This window comes from Nipponia nippon, unplaced genomic scaffold (assembly GCF_047370975.1).
Source record: "Nipponia nippon isolate SJK-2023a ecotype South Korea unplaced genomic scaffold, ASM4737097v1 scaffold_9, whole genome shotgun sequence".
Classification (NCBI taxonomy): domain Eukaryota; kingdom Metazoa; phylum Chordata; class Aves; order Pelecaniformes; family Threskiornithidae; genus Nipponia; species Nipponia nippon.
In genome coordinates this window covers 35,292,674-35,313,588 of record NW_028262413.1, presented here as the reverse complement: position 1 = coordinate 35,313,588, position 20,915 = coordinate 35,292,674, and the positions used below count along the sequence as shown (strand labels likewise).

Sequence of the window (20,915 nt, the reverse complement as noted above, 5' to 3'; positions counted from 1 at the left end):
TTCACTAGCATTTTAGAGTAGAACATTTCTGTGATGGGCTTTGATTCAATCCAGGCCGAACGAAAGACATTTCATCACCACAGAATGCATTTCTTTATTTGCCTTGGATCTATGATTCTGTCAGTATTGAGAGAAAAGAAAAATCAATGCTGCACTATAAACCTCGGGCAGCCCCTGGCCAACGTGGTCAGCATGGTGTGAGCAAAGGAAATGGCAGGGGAAAAAAATTGACCGCTCAGCAATAGTGTGGCACAGTAACGGACAAAGCTCTGGGCTAATAACAGCTTGCAATTACACATGGAAAGCCAAAGCTTGTAGGGCATTCAGTACGAACGGGATGTAATACAATTTATTGAACCACCGGTTAGAGTTCTGCAGCTTCTCAATAAAAAAAAAAAAAAAAAAAGAGCTGTGGACCTCTACTGCTTAAAAGTCAGACTTATATGGTGCCAGCAGGGGAAGGAGACTTGAAGAAAGCAGAAAACCCTTCCTTTTTATGTCTTGGATAGTGAGCAAGTGGGAGAATGCAGCCTATTTATGCTTTCTAAAAATACACCAGCCAGGCTTAAAGGGACAGCCTGTGCTGCCGCTGCCAGTGCCCCGGCTGCCGCTACGGACGCCTGCACACACGCATGCGCCCTGCGCGCCCGAGCGGAAAAATGTAACTAGGCACTGCTTTTTAATTCCTTGTACGTACTGCATCTACACTGACAGCACACCGTATGTCCTGCCATTCTGGAAAAGGGATAAAAGTGGCATAACAAAATCTTTGCTTGGGTACAGTTATTTATCTGAGAGAAGCGAGGTGTTTCTGCAGGAGAAAGCATACAATTAAAATACTAGTAAAACAGAAGTAAAAATCTTGAACTAAAAAGAGGAATCATTGATAAGCATGTTCTTGAACGGACAGAAATGAAAACTTTCAACTAAAAGCCAGCGTTTTACAGTGATCAAAGGAGGTGGCAGCATTTTCGGGCAGGTCTGGCTGCAGCAATGAAGGTCAGCGCTGCAAACTGAGGCTGTCTCCCTCCTGCCCACCCCCGATGCCCTTTGCCAGGCAGGACAGCTGGGGACACTGTGGCCACTGCCCACAGGTGGGGCACAGCCTCAGCCCCGGGGCACCGGCTCCACTGGGGTTTGCGCATCCACCAAGAAGGAACAGGGTCTGTTAGGTGTAAGCGGTTCCAGAGCAGTCTTGGGGAAATACTGCAGAACATGTGTTTATGTTTGTGCTTTTGGGGATAAATTATGCTCTGCAGATGGTGATGAAAAGTTTTGTCACTTGATTGCATGAAGACAGGCTTAGTCCTACAGGTGGAGGTGCCAAGCACTGCCCAGGCTCGGCTGAAGCGCTGGTGCTGGCAGCGCTGGGCCCAGCTGAGAGAGCTCGACAGCCTTCGGGAAGCAGCGGCAGCAGCACCCACTTAGGGAGCTCAGAGAGCCCTTGGGGTGGCCAGGGCAGAGCTTGCCTTGGAGGAACCTCTGCATGATACCAGATTCTGACCTTTTTCTGCCCATGTGTGGCTAAATGCACATTTACCAGATAAGAGATTATCTCTTAGCATCGGTTTTGGTCATTGACATAACTGTTGCCAAAACAGCAGCAGGTTGCTCAAAGCCACGATTTAGAGTTAGGATCCAGCTTTCCCCCAGAGTTAGTAAGATACAGCAGGAATTTTAACACCCAGCTGTCAGATCCTGCACTTCCCAGGGAACCCTGATTTTTGCAGTGCCGTGTGGGTCTTGCAATTGCCTGACCCCACTTGTACGTATTGTTAAGAAACATTGTTTCTTAAACTTTTGGCCAACGTTGAATTCCTAAGTACTACAGTGATGTGGTAAAGCACGCATTGAGAACAACTGAAATAACATCCACTACATGTCTAATTATTTTGTGTTCTTAATTGAAGAAATCAAACTCTCCTTACAATGAAAACAGCTACAAGACTCCTCATCCTCAGTAATAAGCAACAGAGCCAGATTTTCCTCTATCATGACCAGAGGAACCAGACAACCTGTATAACTGTTGGATGCTATCCCAGCAAGAAGCTGGCCCAGAGATATTTTTGTTTTATCTGAAATTTCATTTCTAGATTCCCAGCCTAAATATTTTATCCCTTCATATTTTCACACCAGCCTCTTCCCTCAGTGCAATTTATGGCTCTGATCTTGCCCCATGGGGTCGCCTCTCTGGGTTTCTCTTGCATGGGAGGCAGGCTGCTGCCTGCACGTCACCTTCAACGACAAAACGCCAGAACTACCGCGCAAGAGGATACAGTGCATCTTTTGTGACAATTACGGCAGGGTCCCCAGTAACTCTATTCCCTGCGCGATAAAAACTGCCTCGCACCAAGCACTGCAGTCACTCAGCAAATCCCTTGCCCCTTATTGTAATTAAGTTCTTCTACATGACGTGGTGCAAGAGAGAAGGGATTTAGTATTTGAGACATGAAGGAGTCGCTGGAGCAAGGCGATGCTGGGCATGGGGGCCACGGTGCAGGTCACCCCAGTTAGCAGGGCACTGCTGGCAACCCTGGCACAGAGGGAGCCCCTCGCCGGTGACTTTTCTTTTTCAGCCATAGGGATGGGGGAGGAAGATGCAAGCGCTGACCATTCCCAATGTCACCTGCAGAGAGCCATTAGCCCGCTCAGCCCTCTATTCCTACATGCTGAATCAAATTAATCTAACAAAAACAGATGACCTGTGAGCTCAGCCTGCCTTACAGCAAAGTCAAACGGGAGCGAGGGGCAGCGGCAGCGAGCGAGGCAGGGAGGAACCACGCCGTCCCTGCAGCCCCTCGCCGTGGCCTCCCGCGGATCTTCCTCTGTCACCGGCTGTCATATCCACACACCTCAGCCACCTCTCCCTCCGCAGCCAGACTAACCCTCTCTTGTCTACCTTGGTCTGGCTGTGCGCTACCCCCTCCATTACACACGTCCACGCAAACACACACACACACACACACAGAGCGCTGCTGACCTAGAGGTGTTAGCCACTCCACAGCTGCCGTTCTTCTCACATTAATCTATAGGAATCAATGGACATTTCATTAGAGTAATCAAGTGTGGATGCATCCCGCATTTATATCCCGTGCCTCCCCCCTCCCCCCAACTGCTTTCACAGGCTAATTGGTCCTACAGCAAAGACTACGTGGATATTTTTCCCTACAGATGAGTGTCAAGAGCAGTTTTTTTACTGCTGGTTGAAATACCTATCAATAGAGAGGCAGTATAAAAGCCTTCACCCAACAGGCTGTGTTGTTGATGCTAATACATTATGCACTCTCTGTTCTCACACACCCAACTCCCTCCTTTACACCTTTATCCCATACAACCACCTCATTTATGTTTACCTTGTTAAAAGAATTAACTCATTGCATTTTCCTTTTAAAAAAAGATGGCAAGAATTAGTACTTCTCTCTCAGTTCACAATACATTGAGGGAATTTCTCACGTATTCATATTTCACCAGTAACCTTTTTACTTTCAGTCAAATCTCTTCATCTTGCTTACTGTGATATCTTACTATTTCTTCTGGTATTTCGTGGTTTATATGCACATTGGTATACAATGACCCCTCATGAAAGGTACTGGCAACAGCATTGTTTTCAGCACCCTTTGCTGTCTGGGAGGGGACGCTCTCTGCTCACCTCCACAAAGACAGCAGAGGTTTAGCAGGGCTTAGGGGGACTGAGTAAGGTCACAAGAGCTGCTGTCACTAAAACATGTATGTCACAGAAGGCTGGTGACTGAGCGGTGTCCTTACAGTTGCGGGACCAGGGCCTCCTTTTGGATCATCATTGGGCGAGAATGAAAAAATGATACTTGTTTGAACAAAAAGTTTGAAAGTGAAATTTTTTATAAGATTCATAAGACTTTTCATTCAAAAATAATTTTAAAAGCTTTTACAGGAAGGTGGGTACCTATCAACTCATCTTAAAAATGTACCAAAGCTTCAGAAATGCTATTGCAGAGCAGGAGGCAGCCCAGGGAAGGCAGACAGTGGCTCAGGGGTGCCAGGCCCAGGGCTGCAGTGCTGCTGGAGGAGGGATCCTGGGGCACGAGGGGCGAGGGCCTCTGCACGGGGCACCCTCCGTTGCCGCAACCCTGCGGTGGGGCAGGGCAGTCCTGACGGCCCTTCTCCTGGCAGTGCCAAGACCAGGCAGGCTGCAGGAGAGGAGAAGCCCCTACACTTTTGAGCTAGAGGATCAGACCTTGGTACTTGGCAAGTTGAAAGTAGACAATTTGCTACAGGAAAAAAAACAAAACAGTTTATTTAAGCCATTTTGATTGTTGTGGAGGAATACAGACTGACAAAACTAGAAACCACTCACTTTTACTCACAAAAATGCTGCCGCAAAGATGAGGGTGGTGTGGAAGTTCATCTTGTCACAGTATCACTATGCACAGCACTTGGCCTGGGGAACCTCCAAGGAGTAAGAACAGAGCTCAGGAGGCAGCAGGGGTGGGGGTTTTGGCCTTCTCTTGCACTTACAAACAGGCAACTAAACTTTTCTCTCTTGGTAACAATTTTTGACCATTAGAAAGATGAACTGAATTCAAAATCACTGACTTGCGATAAAGCTGATAGTTCCAGTATGTTATTACCCATCTTTCAAGTCATGTCAGACCTGAAAAAAGCAGCATATTTTCCAGGCAGAAAGGCACTTGAGTGAAAGACATTCAGGTGAAAATACTTCTTCTTTGTCCTGTTTTCAGAACTGCTAGCATGAGTTACATGGATTTATCCCAGGTGAAAGCACGGCCCCATTGGCTGCTGGTGCCACAGTGCATTATTTGTAAAACATTTGGCTATATTGCAGGGATGTGGAATTCCTTCTACCTTCCTGACTTTTCCATGTGGCATGCAATTTTCGGTTTCATTTAACGAACACTATATTCCTTTTTTTTTTTTTTTTAAACTAAAGCCTGCTTTTTGCTTATGGCCAAATTGATGAAACTGCAGTGAAGAAAAATGAACCCGCTGAAGGGGATTGACCCCAAATGCTCAAGAACAGGTCTTTCAAGACTAACGAGAGAGTTTGCATTTGCTTTTCCTGCCAGATCTCTTTCCTGAGGGCACACTACATAATGCAAAAAGAGCTATGTGAAAAGTTTGGTGCAGAGGATGAAAATAGGACCGTTCGGCTGTTTTACAAAGAGATGAGGTTCTCTTCCCCTTCCCCCTCCACACGTTTTTCACTGTAAGCGAAAATGAAACTTGTGCTTTTCAGAGGAAATGGCTGCTAAAGGTTAAAGGGTAAGTCTTCCTTGCTGCAAGCATACATTTTTGCAAGCTGAATCTTAACCATGTGGCTAGCAGCATTCACGCTGAAATAACTGCAGAGAGCTTGGAAGAAGAGTAGGGAAATAGAGGGCAAGAGCATCAAAAGAACATCCCAACTTGATTCATCTGCTCTTTTTTCTCCTTCATTTGAGTTCTGGCCACCTCCTTTTCCCTATTACATATTCCGCTTCAGAAGCAAGGTCATTATTCAGAGGTGGAGGGCAGGGAGCTGCGCCAAGGATGGGCGGTCACTGTGCAAGGGAGCAAGAGCATCTCTCCAGGGCTACCATGTGGCTACGTGCAAGGGCAGATAAGTTTGGGGCAACAGGTAACTGAAGCCTTGACTCCTTGCCCTGCCATACCAACCAATGAGCGTATTTGTGCAGTGAATGTACCCACACAGAAATACAATCTCACACACCACAACCCAGTGGGAAAAGAGTAGAGGGAGGCAGGAGGCAGCTGTTGCCCACTCCAGCTCGTCTCTCTGCTTGCTTTTGTGGTGAGAGAGCCCATCATTTGGCTCTTGGGTTTTTCCTCGTGAAGGAAGCCACAGTGAAACAATATCTGAATGGTCCTGAAAGTAGTTTCTTGGACATTTAGATATATTGTTTAGCGCGATGCTCCTAGGAAATATTTGACCCCAAGTAAACACAAACATTCATTAGTATTCATGTGGACTTGAGAATATTCCTGGATAACACAGTCTGTTATATTAAATACAAACCAGGATGAACAGGAGTCCAATCAAAAACACACCTTCTGGCACCATATTGTTTGCAGAATGCAAATGTGGTCAAGATTGATTGTATTAACACAGAACATAAATGGAGAGCAATATAGCACAGATGTATATCCATAAAAATTACAACCATTTAGTTTTAAATGAAGACAGTTGTAATAAGATAGTAATTCCAGATTTGAGAAGGAGTCAGAATTTTCTTCTTATTCCTTCTTTCCCACTTGCCCCTCCAAAATAAACATTGAATAAACACCTGGGGAGGTGGTGGTGAGGTTTGATGCATTTAGCTAAGAAAAGCTAAAGTCTCAATGAAGCACCTTCCCAAAGGATGCAGGGTGGGATGGGCAGAGGGATGGCTAGGAAATGGCTACAGCCTCCCAGGCCAGTGCAAGCCCAGTTTGCAGAAGGCTGCAGGTGCCAGGTCTCCTCTATAGAGGTCCCCCAGCCGCCCCAGGGCGGCCGACTGCCCGGTGGCTGCACCTGCTCCTTGGGGCCGGGGACCTGCCTCCCCACCTCGAAACTGTGCAACAGAAATGAAACATCACAGGAATGGTTGTTGCTGGTTTGGGGTTACTACTACCCAGGAAAGGTTATTTTCATTTCCTTCTAAGAAAGCTGAAATGGCCCAAATTTAAGAAGATCCTTGTGTTTGTTCTGTAAAGCAGCTCTTTGAATATATTTTGGTTTTGAGGTATATCAATAAGGTCACATTGGGGGGGGGGGGGGGGGGAAGAAAAAAAAAGAAACTAGAGAGTTTTTCTGATTTTGGACTTTCTGTTATCCAAGTCAGTTAATGGGTTATGTGGGCCCATTTTCAGCTTTCACTGACATCACTGCACTTTTATGCCTCTGACCTCACTGGAGATGCTTTGATTTACCAGCCACTGCCAGGTGAGAATCAACCTCCAGATACACACCTCAACCTTTCTCCACTTTGTGATGGACATAGGTACACATCCGCTTTCTCTTAAGATTGTAACATATGGTTTTAATTCGCTGTGTGAATTTTTACTGAACTTTACTCCTCAACTGTCACAGATGTGATTTCAAGGATTACTGAAAAAGAGTCTGCACAGGTTTTAACTTCATGAGATGCAAAGAACAAAAAAACCCCACCTATCTCATCTTGCAGTAGGAATATCAAGAACTTCAATTCTAACTGGTCCCTTGAAGCCAAGTAATTTCTGTTAAAGCCAGAAACATGGCTGTGTTGGTCTACATTAAATAGAAACTTGTGTTTGATATTTGACATTCTCAACATTGACCATCTTGATGTGGCCACCTGAATTTTTTGGATATGTTTCTTGGGTAAGTTGAGATACCTGAAGGGGACATTAAGATCAGCTGTAAGTGGTTGGATGCAGGCACCCTAAAGGGTCAGAAATATGATTTTCCTCCCCCTCCCACGATGAATGAATGTGTTGTACAGCCTTTTCTGACACTACATTACAAAGATGTAATGAAGGCAAATTATTTGCATTCAGTCTGCTGCATAAAAATTACCTGTGGGATAAACACCTTTTCCATTTAAAAATGACCAAACCACCAGTCAAAAGATGAGGACATAGAAAAATGGTGCTCTCTTTCATATTGTTTTGAAGACCGTGATACTCGTACGCTGTGTCTGTGCAGCGTGTAGGGCACAGAGGTCCCAGCTAGTCCCTGTGGCTTCTCCGTGCAAGTGGGAGGTGAACAGGTGAATGAAACGATGATCTCAGCCAGCATCTTCTGGAGCTCTCCTTTTGGTAGGAAGGTTGGAAGATGGCACACCAGCCTTTGTCCTGACTATACTGATGGGAATCTGGGTATCACTGGCATGACACTGAAACCTGCATATTTCAGCTGAAATTTCCCTCCATGACAAATCTCTGTCTTTTTTTCACTGCATATTTGAGTTTCTTCAATCTTTCTCAGAGCTTCAAAGAAATCAGTCCTAGGCAATATGCAGCCAGCAAGGCAGCTGAAGGCTGCCCAGGCTTCCTACTTTTCTCCTCCTGTTTCTGGGTGTTCAGACCCAGTCTTCTTTTTTTCACATGCTAGTTGTTTCTGTGCAAGTTAAATTGAGTGGCCTATCTTACAACTGCCTGGACTCAGTTTCACCCTTTTTCAACAGAGCTTTCGTGCCTAATGCAGTCTGCACTCACAGAAATATGTTTTTCGGAGCCCCTTTCCCACAGAGTGACTCTAAGGGGCAGCGTACATACTGTAACTGGAATAAACAAAAACATTTCCAAGAACATATACACTGCCAAGAAAAGAGTGAACTTGCTGACCAGTTTTCATATATGGTATTGGAAAATATATATCAAGGTTTTATATTCTACTTCTATAAATGAAGAAAAATAAATGCACTATAAGAACTATAGTGAAATCTCTAGAAATTCCCCTTTTTTCCTTTAGCTGCAGCAAAGGCAGAAGAAGAGACAGTTCAGGAAAAAGGCATTCTAAGAAAAACAGTTATGTCCAAAGCCCAGGGTTGTACATTATTTATAATGTGTAAAAAGCCTATACACTTGGTTACCACTAGAACCTGTCCGCTTGGAGATGGGGATTAGAGAGCAGCATCATCTATGGCTTTATAAACTAACTGATGGTCTTCCTTGAGTTTTAATAGCTGCAGCTGATGTATAACTGAAGGGATCACAAATGTCTTCATTCTCTGCCCTGTGAATCACCAGTACAGAGGAATAACGTAGAATACCACCATGTGGTAGTCATAGAAACCACAGTTATCAATGTAAGGGTTTGAAAGTAAGTATAAAAGTTTCTGTTGAGTTATATGCCACTCTTTACTTTAAAAAGATTTATTGTAACGCATTGTTTTTCCAAAACAAGAGCGTAAATCTCTATGTTACTCTTGCAGACCTTTTGGTGTGTTGATTGTACCAGAAAAACATAATCCTCAGGGAATGAGTGAAGCTGTTCAGAACCTGTGCGGGGAGTAAGGGGGTCAGGCTGACGACAGAGGATGGGAGCAGATAAGGCTCCCTCCAGGAGAGGTTCTAGACGGGGCAGGGGAAGGGATTACATTAATCCCCGTCCCACTTACAGACCCTGCTGGCCTTCAAAAGGTATTCTTGAGCTGAAGAGATGAAAATATTCCTAGCGCTGAATCTGTTAAGAGGCTCTTCATAAAATGTCACAGAGCTGGTTTAGAGAAAATGGATCCACTTCCTTTCATCTGCCTCGAGGGTTTTGGCAGTTGGGGTTTGTGAGTTTGCTAATGGCAAGAAGAAAGGCTCTAAAGTGGCAGAAGTGGGAAACGAATCATGCTGGTGCAGCTATGCTTGCAGCCCCCAGACCTGTGCTAAGATTTCATTTCTGTGATGGAAGTCTTTTGCAAAGGCCAGCCAGTGAAAACGAACACAAAAAGCAAGACATTCCACCAGCTGTTTTCCTCTGTATCACATACATCTTTAACCATAAACGAAAGCTGATTACTACAATGAGCACCCACTCTGCAGAGTGGTTTTCTTGCCTCCCCCTTTGCCCAGGGGTGACAGAATGACCCCTTGGTCAAACTTTGTTTTGGCATTTCTAACCACACCTCCTTTAAAAAAAAATAAATAATTTCAAAGTACAATATTGGCAACTGTTTTTTTTTTTTTTTTTTAAAGCAGCCAGATTTTAAGGTGGATCAAAAAAAGAAAGTCTTCAGAGCTTGTAGTGTGCTTATTGCTTTACAAAGTGTTGCTAGCACTAGTCATTTTAATATACAGCAATAAAAGAGGAGGTGTGAGGACTGTTGCACTACGATTTGCAGATGGCTGCTCGGCACTGCGCATGCTGCCGCAGGTGGCTGCAGGGAAGGGGTCCTGTCAGCAGCCCCCCTGGGCTATCTGGAGCTGGGGCTGAGCGCAAAGCCTTGCCAGGCAGGCCCCGAGTTACAACAGACCGCTGGGCTACATACCATCATCTCTGTTTACAGAAGTTGGTGGACTTTCCTCCTCAGCTAAATAGGCTGACAGCCTCAGAGATTGGCTTTGAGATTTTGGTTTGAACAAATCAATGAACTACAAGGAAAACTACAAAAACAACAACAAAAGAAATGGTTTCCGAATGTTACCTGCAAATCCACATAGTTTTAAAAGAAAAATATCTAACAAAAAGGACACCAGGAGCAAGACAAGGGAAGAAGTTCCTCCTGCAGTACACAGATCTGCAAAATCACAAAACGCTCTGATACTGGGTTGCTGCTTATTGAATACTGACATGTATCTGTTCTGAATAAAAAGGAAGACTTGAGAGTCATTTTTAGGCTGTTTCAGTCCTTCAGTAGAGCTGCCAAGTAATTTGTAATGGAACTTAGAAAAACGATAGTTTTTAAAGTTGGTTTATGACCCACACTTGTGCTGGCCCCAGAGGAAAAGGATGGCCTGAGCAGTTCCCAGGTGAGGTAAAGTGTGAGTAGGAACATGCAGATAGAATTTCAATTAGTTCCATCATCAGTCTTTCAGCCTAATTACATTTAATTCACATGTGACCAGCCCTGCCCCACAGAGCGCTAAGGAAGGGAGAGGGCAGAACAGAAAAACAAGAAGGTGACTTGAATAGCTTGAATACAAACATCAATAAACAAATGTTTATTACTAATGATAATGATACCTACTTCTTATGCAACACTGAAAACAGAGAGCACTGTACAAGCATTAACTAATCAATGATCTAATTAATGATTCAAGATCCCAAATCAACAACGGAATAAGGTGAGTGCTCCGCTGGAGCCACGCTGCCGCGGAGGGGTCCCGCGTGTCCGCAGGGCTCTGCCCTCCGCACGGAGACTCAGCGAGCAGCGTCAAAACCTCTCCTCCCTACCAGCAGCATGTGTTGCACATGCGTGGAGCCACCTGATCCTTTGATAACATTTGGGTGGCAAGTTTATGAGACAGAACAGGCTCTAAGCATCACCTTTGGTGGGTTTTCAAAGGGGAAAAGTGCTAAGTAGCAAAAAACACAAACAGAACTCTTAATGATGTTAAATTAATGTGTGAGACATTTGCTTAATACGATAAACTCTCATTTATCTGGAAAGCTACTTAATGCTACATTGGTGTCGCTGCTTTGCCAGCCAACATTACAGGTTCACAAACCAAGTAGGCAGACAGAGGATCAAACATCAGATGCCCAGCCATGCAAGAAAACCCAACAGGCTGGGGGAAGCTACTAGCATGCCCCTGAGACAGCATTTCTCTGCTCCTCCCTCCACAGCACTGCTACCTGGCACCGAGTTGCAGTGCTACCCCAGCAAGGGGGTCAGGGGGTGGCTGATGCGAAGGCAATTAACTTGCCGAGCTCATTACAGATCCTGCAACAGGTTTCCAAGGATTCTGGCTGATAAGTGATGTTTTGCCTAGTTTCACTTGGGTACAGCAGTTTTAAATTCAGGCTTAGCTTTAGCCACTGCAGAAAGGGCTGCGAAACGCAGAGCTGTAAAGCAGTTGCTGGTGAACTTGGTTCTCTATGGCCGAAGCGGCAGGGAGGAAGGAGGTCAGCACAGCGCGGCGCGTGCAGCCCTGCCGCCCTCCCGCTTCCGCGCTCTGCCTCGCACCCAGGGCAGCTCCTCATCCTGCAGCTAGCCAAGCTTGGCGCTCAGCTAAGCGTTCCAGCTGCAAAACGTCTGGCTGGTATAAAAGGTAATCCTGAATCATATGTTTAGATCTCAGAATAACAGAAAGGTCATCAGCTTTGTATGGCTGATTGGCACAGGGTATACCAATTTGAGATATGCAAATGTAAAGATTTATTTATTTATTTATTTATTACAATAATTAGGAAGGCTACTATGTTGTATAATCTAATGCTAGGTACCTTTACAGGTTAATGCTTCTTACAGTAACGTTATTTTAAAGTATGTTTTCATTTATTTTGAGATGGTTAAGTCTGGCTTGTATGTAAATGGAGATGCTTTGGGTTTATGAAGGGTGTGCTGTGCATTTTCACAGACCAGTTGATTTTTTTTATGTGTATGTCACAATAAAGTTATATACCTCAAAGGATATTTTAAGTTTTCAAGTCTGAGGTCGAAATTCATTATTGGTGTAACTGCTGTAGAGGTAACCAATAATCTGACCCAGATCCTGGACTTTAGACAAATTTTATCAACCCTGAGGATTATGTAGGGTTTACTTATCAGGAGGAGAACCCAATCACCTTTCTCTGCCCCTTGTCTCAGAAGTGGACTTTGCAGCCACATTTAGCAGTGGATACCTTGTCTGGGAAACGTCTCAGCACGATGTATAATAAATGGGACTCACTAGATCTGAGTGCTGGGAAACAATTGTGCTGCCTCGCTTCTGTGTCTAGAGGCATACATGAACAGGCTGAGTGTCACAGAGATTTGTAGATAACCAAAGCTTCAAACTGTATGGTTTATATTTTACTGATGCAAGTTCCTGCTTTTCATTGATCTTCATTCACTAAATCTGGACATTTGGCTACTAGAAAGAACCAAGTAGCTTTTAACTCCATCTTTCTCCTCTCCGCAGTGCCTATAAAATGCATTCTTTTGTTTTAAAGTAGTGATGAAACTGAAGGGGAACCTCTCTTTTAAACTTCCCAAAATATTTGGAGAATTTAAAACCCAGGCTGAACTTGGCTTTACATTTGCATCTTGGGCTCCTATTTACATTTTATAGGGGAGTAATTGATCCGTGTAAAGTGCTTCAACCTCATACTGAGAATGGCAGCATGTAGTGCCTCAATATTTTATATGAACAATTCCTGTTTTTAATGTTTTATTAATGTTAGCCTGAGACATTGTGTGTTATTGTTTAATTGCTTAGCTGCAGTTGCTCCTGTACCAAGCAGCACTGAAAAGGAGATGAAGTATGGGGGTGGTTATTGTCCAAAATACGACGAGATTTCAAAACAACACTTTGAGTTTAGTTTCACATCTTAGAATTTAAATTGGTGACATTGCTGTTAGATGCCATTTACTTCTAAGATGAAGCCCATATTCCAGCTGTTGATTCCATCACACGAAACATCTGCATGGGATCGTCTGATGCTTTGCAGGGTCCCAAAGCAGGACTGATATTATCCTTTCCAAACAGGAGGGAGGAAAAGTAAAGATATCTTCATTTACCTGCTAAGGAAAAACATGCCACGCAGATTTGAGAGATTTAGACCTTCTTTCAAGTGTGCTGCATACAGATATTTTCAGATATGAGATGATAACTGCTTGTCTCAGTTGTGTTTCTTTGAAAGGACCTAGTCAATCTGCCAAGGCATTTCTCTTATGCTCAGATATTTTGTGTACATTGTTCTGTTTTTGGCTTAACAACTTTCTTGTTTAAATCACTGCAAAACATCAGCTAAGCAAAACTGCATTTTGCAGCTCCATGACCAAAGTGTTAACATATTGTGGTTGCAGAAAGCATAAAAAGGACAGACTAGAGGAAGGGAAAGAATTTTCATTAAGGGATTAATTAGACAAAACAAGGCAATAAAAGGGACTCCAAAAGGCTCACTCTTTAGAGATTTCCATAATTGTGCTCTTTACAAAACATGTTTAATCACCCAAAGGAAGAACCAACAGGCAGATGAGGAAGTGGTCAATAAGAAGCAACCACTGACCACTGCATTACTGGGGTATCTCACACACATCAGGCCCAATATCCGGATAGCTAAAGGAATGCAATAACGAATCCTGACCCCTGTTTGTATCACTGCGGTGAGTTCCTGAGACCTTGTTCTATTCTGGGGAAAAAACAGTTCAGCTTAAATTTTCCCCCGTCATCTAGGGGCTGCTAACATACATATAGGATGTGTATTTTGGAGGTCAAATAAATCAATAAAAATCAAAACAAATAAGAGATATGGTAAATGAGCAGTCTAATGTTATTAACTGAGTCAGAACAATAATTTTCCTATTTTTTTTTTCTTCTGTGCTTGTTCCTCAAAAGCTTTAGTGGAATAAACAATAGAAAAAAGAAAATTAATATGTAAAGTATCTCAGTCTCTTCCCACGTGTAATAAAATGAAAACAAATGTTCTCACTTCTACAAACTCCACCACATCAAATTAATAATGGAAAACATCACATCAAAGCACTCTTTGTGCTCAATAGCCTGTGGCACATTTGGACTCATCAATAGATGTTCAACAATATTACAACTTGTTTAAATCTTGGTAAAGTAGTGTTATGTACTATTGTTATTGACTTTCTTTTTCTAATTATCACCCAAAGGTGACAGATGATACAGCACTAATGATCAGACTGTTTAAGAGCTGAATCAGCTTAGAATCCCAACTCATTAAACCTCAGCAGGACTAAAAGATTCCTTGCAATTTAAGGCTAAAAGCTTCACCTCGCTGACAACATTTTGGTCAGTTACACAGGACACACCATCAGGAGATTTAAGGTATTTTTCACCAAGTGTACCTTCGGAGCTTTTAAGGATTCTAGTGCATGTAAGTGTCTAAATATTTAAAAGTATGTAAAATGCATATAGCCGTCATGATAAAGAAAATATTTGTAGAACCTGTTTTGTTACACCTAACCTTGCCTTGAATCTGTTTAAGCTAATAGTAAAACTGTTCTTGATTTTAATAGAAGCTGAAGTCAATAGGAGTTGCAGATCCGTGGCATTTCTTTGAACCTATTTCTCTCAGTCTGCTCAGAAGCAGGGACCACTATGGTATCTCTGTGGTGTGTTCCAGTTCACCTCTACCTCGCACCAAACTAATTATTTTTTATTAAATTAGCCAGTTTGGCAACAAAATGTAGCATTCTTACATCTCTGGTTTAGGAATATACTAGTTTAGTCAGTTTTTTTTTTTCCTGTTGTTTCACTGGATATAGGTTGGGAATGAAATTCCTGATGCTACCCTTAAGTATGAGAAATGACGACCATGCCATTGGGGGGTGGAGGAGGTGCAACGTGATACCCATCTGCCTGTATGCTCCAGCTTGCCTTGAGAAACCAAGACTCTTCCAAGACTCCTGGACATTTTTAAAAGGCTCCAAGTACAATAGCCCCAAGTTCAATCTCTTGCTGTTCTTTTACTCTATGTTGTATTTCCTCTATTTGATTTGTGCTACTATTGATACTCCTGAACTAAAAACTCAAAGACTAACAAAATCTGACCCAACTTTCTCACAAACTGATCACCTGAGACAGCAATGAGCACCATTATCAAATCACTCTGTCACAAAATAAGTACTTGTTTGCAGTTTAAGAATGGTTCAGGTGGAAGAACATTATGAGAAAACCATAAATGAGAATTAGTAAAAAAAAATGATGCCAGAATAGTAGCAAAGCCTATTCGTTTCCCCACAAATGCTGTGGTGCCTCTTGCCCAACAATTATGTGTGAGCTGCAGGTTTCAGGATGCTTGTGAGATGCTTATTCTCTCTCCCATGTTTTTATAGCCCGTTTGGGACCTTTGTAGACTTATGTTCATTAATCCCCTCATAAAAGGCTCGGGTATCAGGTGCCTCCATGACCAGCATTCAGACCATTTGAGCAATTAGAGAGAAATACCACAGATCACTCTTAATTCTCTATAAAGAAAAGTTTGACTCTAAACCTGCAACTCTGACAGCCTACTCTAATGGTGAAGCCACAGTACAATCACTCCACCCTACCCATTTTCCCACCAAGTCTTAGGCAAGATGTTGCAAAACTGGAGTCCAGCAGAACTTCAATCCCAAGTGTTCGCATGGGGAAATACCACCCATTCATCTACAAAGAGAATTTTAGTCTCAGTTACAGTGATTCAGAAACCTATTTGCAGTACAGACTCGGACATGAAAATACTCTTATACTTTTATTTTTCAGGGGTTTAGATTGCTTTAAGTTAACTTGGTAGGAAATCAGCTAAGGCAAAATGAGTAAGAAACTTGTACCAGAAACAGGGCATCCAAATAAGGGAGATGCACAAGTTTCAGTCACAACAGAACTGTTTTTTTCTTGAGAAGAAGCTCTAATAGTTCACAAGCCTCCACTTTGCAAACACTTATTGTGGTCTCTAACAGCAAGAGTTGAATCAGAGGCTTCTGGAGCTAAAAGTAAAGTTTACTAAGGTTAAACTAAGGGATGGGGACACGCTAAACTCGCATCTTTTGTGGCTGCATTGAGGGACAAGCTATAATGATCTCTGACTGGGAAGTCTGATGCTGCCTCTAGCCTGGGGATGCTTGTCCAGAGAAAGTAAAATCCTCACCTGGACAAACTTCCATTTACTTGGCAGAGACCAGAACTAGAAGCATCGGCCTCCATACCTTGCACTAAAAGCCCAGACGTTTTAGGTTAGCGTGCCATGCCTTGTGCAGGGCTCAGATGACACATTTTCCACTAAGCTGTGTTACTTCCACATACAGAGCTACAGGAATTAACTTTTAAAATCAGGCAATAGTCACTCTGATCTCTATATTTAGTTTTTCCCCATTCAAGCCTCATGTTATAATTCAGGATAGTAGTTATCCAGTTTGCCAGGTCACATTCCTTAAGAATAAAGTAAATGAAACTATTAGGTGTTATTACAAGGGCAGGATTAGCAACTGAAAACTTCCCTATAAACTGCTAACTAATAATTTATGACAGTTTTGATGTTTCCTGGCAACAAGACAAACAGATTAATAAGTCCATAGTCCACCTCTGATATTCTCTTTCCCCCTATCACCAACTTTTGAACCTTGCAACGTTCATTTTCACTTTGGTGAAATTCACTGTAGTGCAGAGAGGCAGCGCAGGACTGGTGATGGTGCACCAGTTACAGTCCAGGAAAGATTTTACCCCAGAGTTAGATGAAACCCATGCATTACAGCAGCACAGCAGTGAAGTGCAGAGTGAGTTCTTCTGCCTGACATGCACATAGAGCACAAACACAAAAATCTTTGGAAAAAATCTTCCCACATTAACTGCTTTTGTGCCATGAGCTTCCCCACCTGTACTCTGCAGATGTGTCTCGAGTCCACAAATGATGCCTTGTTCTTTTTTCCACTTCTTTTTAGGACTACCCACATGCTAAACCAGTCACAGACTTGCCGTGCTGTAGATGCTGTGCAGCTCAATGAATGTTGTAAATCTCAAATTATACAGGATTATATTTTAGGAAATTGCTTTTCCCTTTTGTCTCACTGAGTTGATCGAGGCTAAACCTCCTGTGCATTTTGGGTGGGTTTGAGTCTAGGTCCAAAGGATACCTCTGGCTTTAGTTTTGATAAGAGCAGAATTAAAACCCAGTCTGGATCCTCCAAGTCTGAGCTGTGCAGTCCCCAAAGGATGCCAGGTAAGCAGCATTTGAACCCCTCTAGCAACCAGAGCTATTTACTTTGGAGTCACAAAATATAAGGGCTAAAGATTCCTTTTCAACATTGACATTCAATGGAAAGGTTACCTATTTCTCTGTGAGTCCTTCAAAACAGATTCCCAACGATTCCCCCATTTCGCCTTCTCTACATATCTGAAGCCTCCAGCTGCAAGCACCATTCTTCTTCGCTGCCTGTCAACATGAGCAATTAATGGCTCTGAAGAGTTGCTTTGAATGACCCGTGTAGTCCCACCCACAGCAACTGGCTCCGAGATAGCAGCGTCAAGTAGTTTCATGGGAATCCATAGCGGAGCAATAGTTTTACCCAGAGGTCATAATATTTTGGATAAAATTGTGAATCAGTTTTTAGCTGTGTGCTATGAGCCTCAGGCTACTTTTTAAATTCTCCCCCAAAGCTTACTGTTTTTTACATGAAGAGGCCATATGTCATAATAAACATCAGGCTTAGGAACAGCTCACACTCTAAATGTCAGGCTACAAAGCTACCTTTAAAGATTAAATCTCTGCCCTCTTCAAAAGGGAGGTTGAAGGGAGGGATGGAGAAATCCCAAATACAGAGAACCTTACAAATAAAGTGAAGTTTACTACTAACAAAACATATCTTGCAAAAACACACTTGGTGCTTTTCTGTTGGAGCTGCCCTCGGTAAAATGTGGGTGTCATTCGAAAAGGACATCATTTCCAATGAATTCTGAAAGTGTCACACAGAGTATTGATCGATCGAGTCTTGCCGTCAGCGTGACCAGGGCCGGCAAAGAGCTATCCCTGTGATCCAATTTTCAGAGCTCACAGACACCTCCAGTCCCAGGCAAATGGCGTCAGCAAGTGGCAGGAGGCGTTTGGGGGAGGGGAGGTGGAGGGAAATGCGGAGCGGAGAGAGTCGTTGCTCGGCTGTCTGCTTGTCTAAGCATTAAATGTTATTAGCCACAAGCATGGCACCCCCATTGTGCAGAAAGGCTGCTATATTTCTGGCTTTTGTGTTACCAGCAATGCCGAACCATTTGTAAGTCAAAAGTAGGTCCTTATCAGCAAGATATACCGTGATAAGATCACATTTTTTATGATTACATCAGTGTTCAGCCAGTTTCCCACTCCTGCCTACAAACGCGTATGCACGGCACAGAGCTGGGCAAGGGCGGCGCAAGCTGCAATGCCATTGCTTTCCAAATACAGCTCTAGCAATAGCAAGCCATCGGGCCGGCTCCCACACGCTGTGGTGGGCACTGCCCGCCTGCCCCATGTGCCGCTCTGCCACGGGGCTGTGGGAAGCAGGCTCTCCCCGTGCAAAATGCAGAGCCAGCCTTGGGCTCCAGCGTAATACTTTGGACCTGCTATTTACAGTGGCTTAGGTACTAAACCGATTAATCTTGTAGGAGAAGCTGGAGAGGGAAATTATCGATGCCCATTATGAAGCTGAGTGATCTCAAAAGGAAACCGTTGTCTCAGCCTGAACGGCTCCGGGCTTGATTTTGAAAGTGCTGGCGAGGTGTGCATCGGGGATGCTCCCCGCCGCTGCACAATTAGAGATGTGCCTCGGTTTTCTCATGTTAAGCGGGGAGAAATATCATGTGGGATCCTAGCACAACAAATCCTTTGCTGGACTTCTAGGCACCATGCACCAATAAAGTAACAGGAAAAATAAACACATGAAAAACAACAATAAAAGGATAGCAGCTGGTTAAGAGAAATAGGGTGATTTGCTGTTTGTATGAGGCTGGTGTGGAACTGCAGCAGGTGAGGAAAGAAAGATTAAGTGGGATGAGTGAATTACAAACGCCTTCTTGTTATACACCAGATAACTGCATGCCAACTCATTGTTACTCAATATATTAAATATTTGCTCCTGCTGTATTGTTTCCTCTTTGTACGAAGTGACACAAAGTCTCTTTCATTACTTTTACAAGGAAATTACATCCTTTCCTAGTATTTATTTATATACTAAAAGAAAACTAGCAACTGAAACATTTTATCAGTCATTTCTGGTATGGAAAAGAGTGTATTTTTGAAACAGAATGGAAGTGTTTGACAGAAATCGAGTTTTACTGAAAATATTGATAGTCTTTTAAGAAAAAAACCTCCAAAATGTAAACAATAATTTAAAATAACCCCCACAGTTTTCACTTTACTTTAATATTTCTTAATGTTTGGGTAGAAAAAACAATTTCCTGATGAAATTTTTAAAAGAGGGGTTAGTGACAGGGGTTCCACTGTCTCTGATTTCCTAACTTAAAAATAACAGTGATTTTCTAAAAAAAAAAAAAAAAAAAAAAAAGATAAGCAGGCTCTAATCAAATTGAGACAAAAGGTGCCCTACAGTACTGTGGGATTTGTAGCTATTTTTTAATGAACAGAAAAATTAAGGCCCCAGCCTTCTAATGGGATTTTGCAGGTGGACTCCAACACTGACGTGGAACTATTTACTCCCAATGGTACTCTACTTAACAGGCTCATTTCAAGATCAGGGTCTAAATCTGCAAATATTTCTGCTAAACCTGAGCAACTCTCACGTCTGAGTGAGTATAGCACAGAAAAAACAAGGCTCTGCAATGAGTTATTTAAATAATTTTTAGGTTGAAATTTGTTTTTTTCATTTCTTATAAATTAAATATATTGCTTTAAAAAGCACCTATGGAACTGAAATTCTTGCAAGTCATCCAGAAAGTATGCTCTACAGTTTGCACTGTGAGTTCACCAACCATAATTAATAACAAGGACAGCAGATGCAGTGAAGATACGTAGTAAAGCCTACTACAGGATAAACCATGTTTGCACAGAGAGCATAGCACCACTTCAAGCCACAAACAAATCAATCAAAGTCAACATCTCTTTCCAAGTGATTCAAAACCAGAACAAGAGTAACTAATTTAATGAATTTTTCATTACAAGTCCCCCACTTTACCACAGATGAACTAAAAAAATCTACAAAACAATCATGCAGTGCTTGAAAGAGAGACAAAATTCTCCTTACCTTAGAAACAATTGCTACCAGCTGATCTGAACTAGGTTAAACTTAGGCAACGTGCTTAGGCTGAAAACTTCTTGTTAAGCCTCTGCTCCTTTTATGCTGCCTGTGCAGGTGTGTGTGTCTCCCAACGGTTGCACCTGAACTTTAAGGTGCCTGCCATTTCCCCTAGAAGAGCCTTTAGTCCATGGTTTATAACATTGCTTAGAAGTTTAACTGCAGAGGTCTAAATTTCTCTTTCTGTATATTGGCTCTCATAACTGGCTACAGCTGACTTTTTTTTTCAGAAAGTTTTGGTAGAAATGAAAGAAAACCCCGAACTGATCTCAGGTCCTAGCAATACTCATGTAATCTGGGTCATGGTCCACTTCACCAAATACAGTTTTTTTTGGACAAAACTTTCTCTGCTTCTCAGTATAATATCCAAGTGTTCCTGGGATGAGCTGATGTAAAATGAAGGACTCTGAAGTTCAGTGCTTGGCTAAGGTATCTCTAATTGCTGATGCATCTGCTGTTGCTCCAGATGAATGGGATTGGTATTGAAGCGTCTATGTGGATTGCACCATACGCTGGTGGCAGCCAAGGGAGAGTGTTCAGGTGGAAAATTCTGGCTTTTCTCATCACTGATGTATCTAGGCCAGAAACATA

At 42.8% G+C, this 20,915-nt stretch overlaps 1 long non-coding RNA gene across 1 annotated transcript; it reads right to left on the bottom strand.

The window, feature by feature from the left end:
- Positions 1-11,999: 11,999 nt before the first annotated feature.
- On the bottom strand, positions 12,000-20,324 carry LOC148050267 (uncharacterized). The gene is made up of 3 exons (XR_015701597.1): positions 20,274-20,324; positions 17,372-17,476; positions 12,000-13,115 (listed from the first exon to the last, which is right to left on the bottom strand). It is a non-coding gene; the product is annotated as an uncharacterized LOC148050267 (long non-coding RNA).
- Positions 20,325-20,915: the final 591 nt, after the last annotated feature.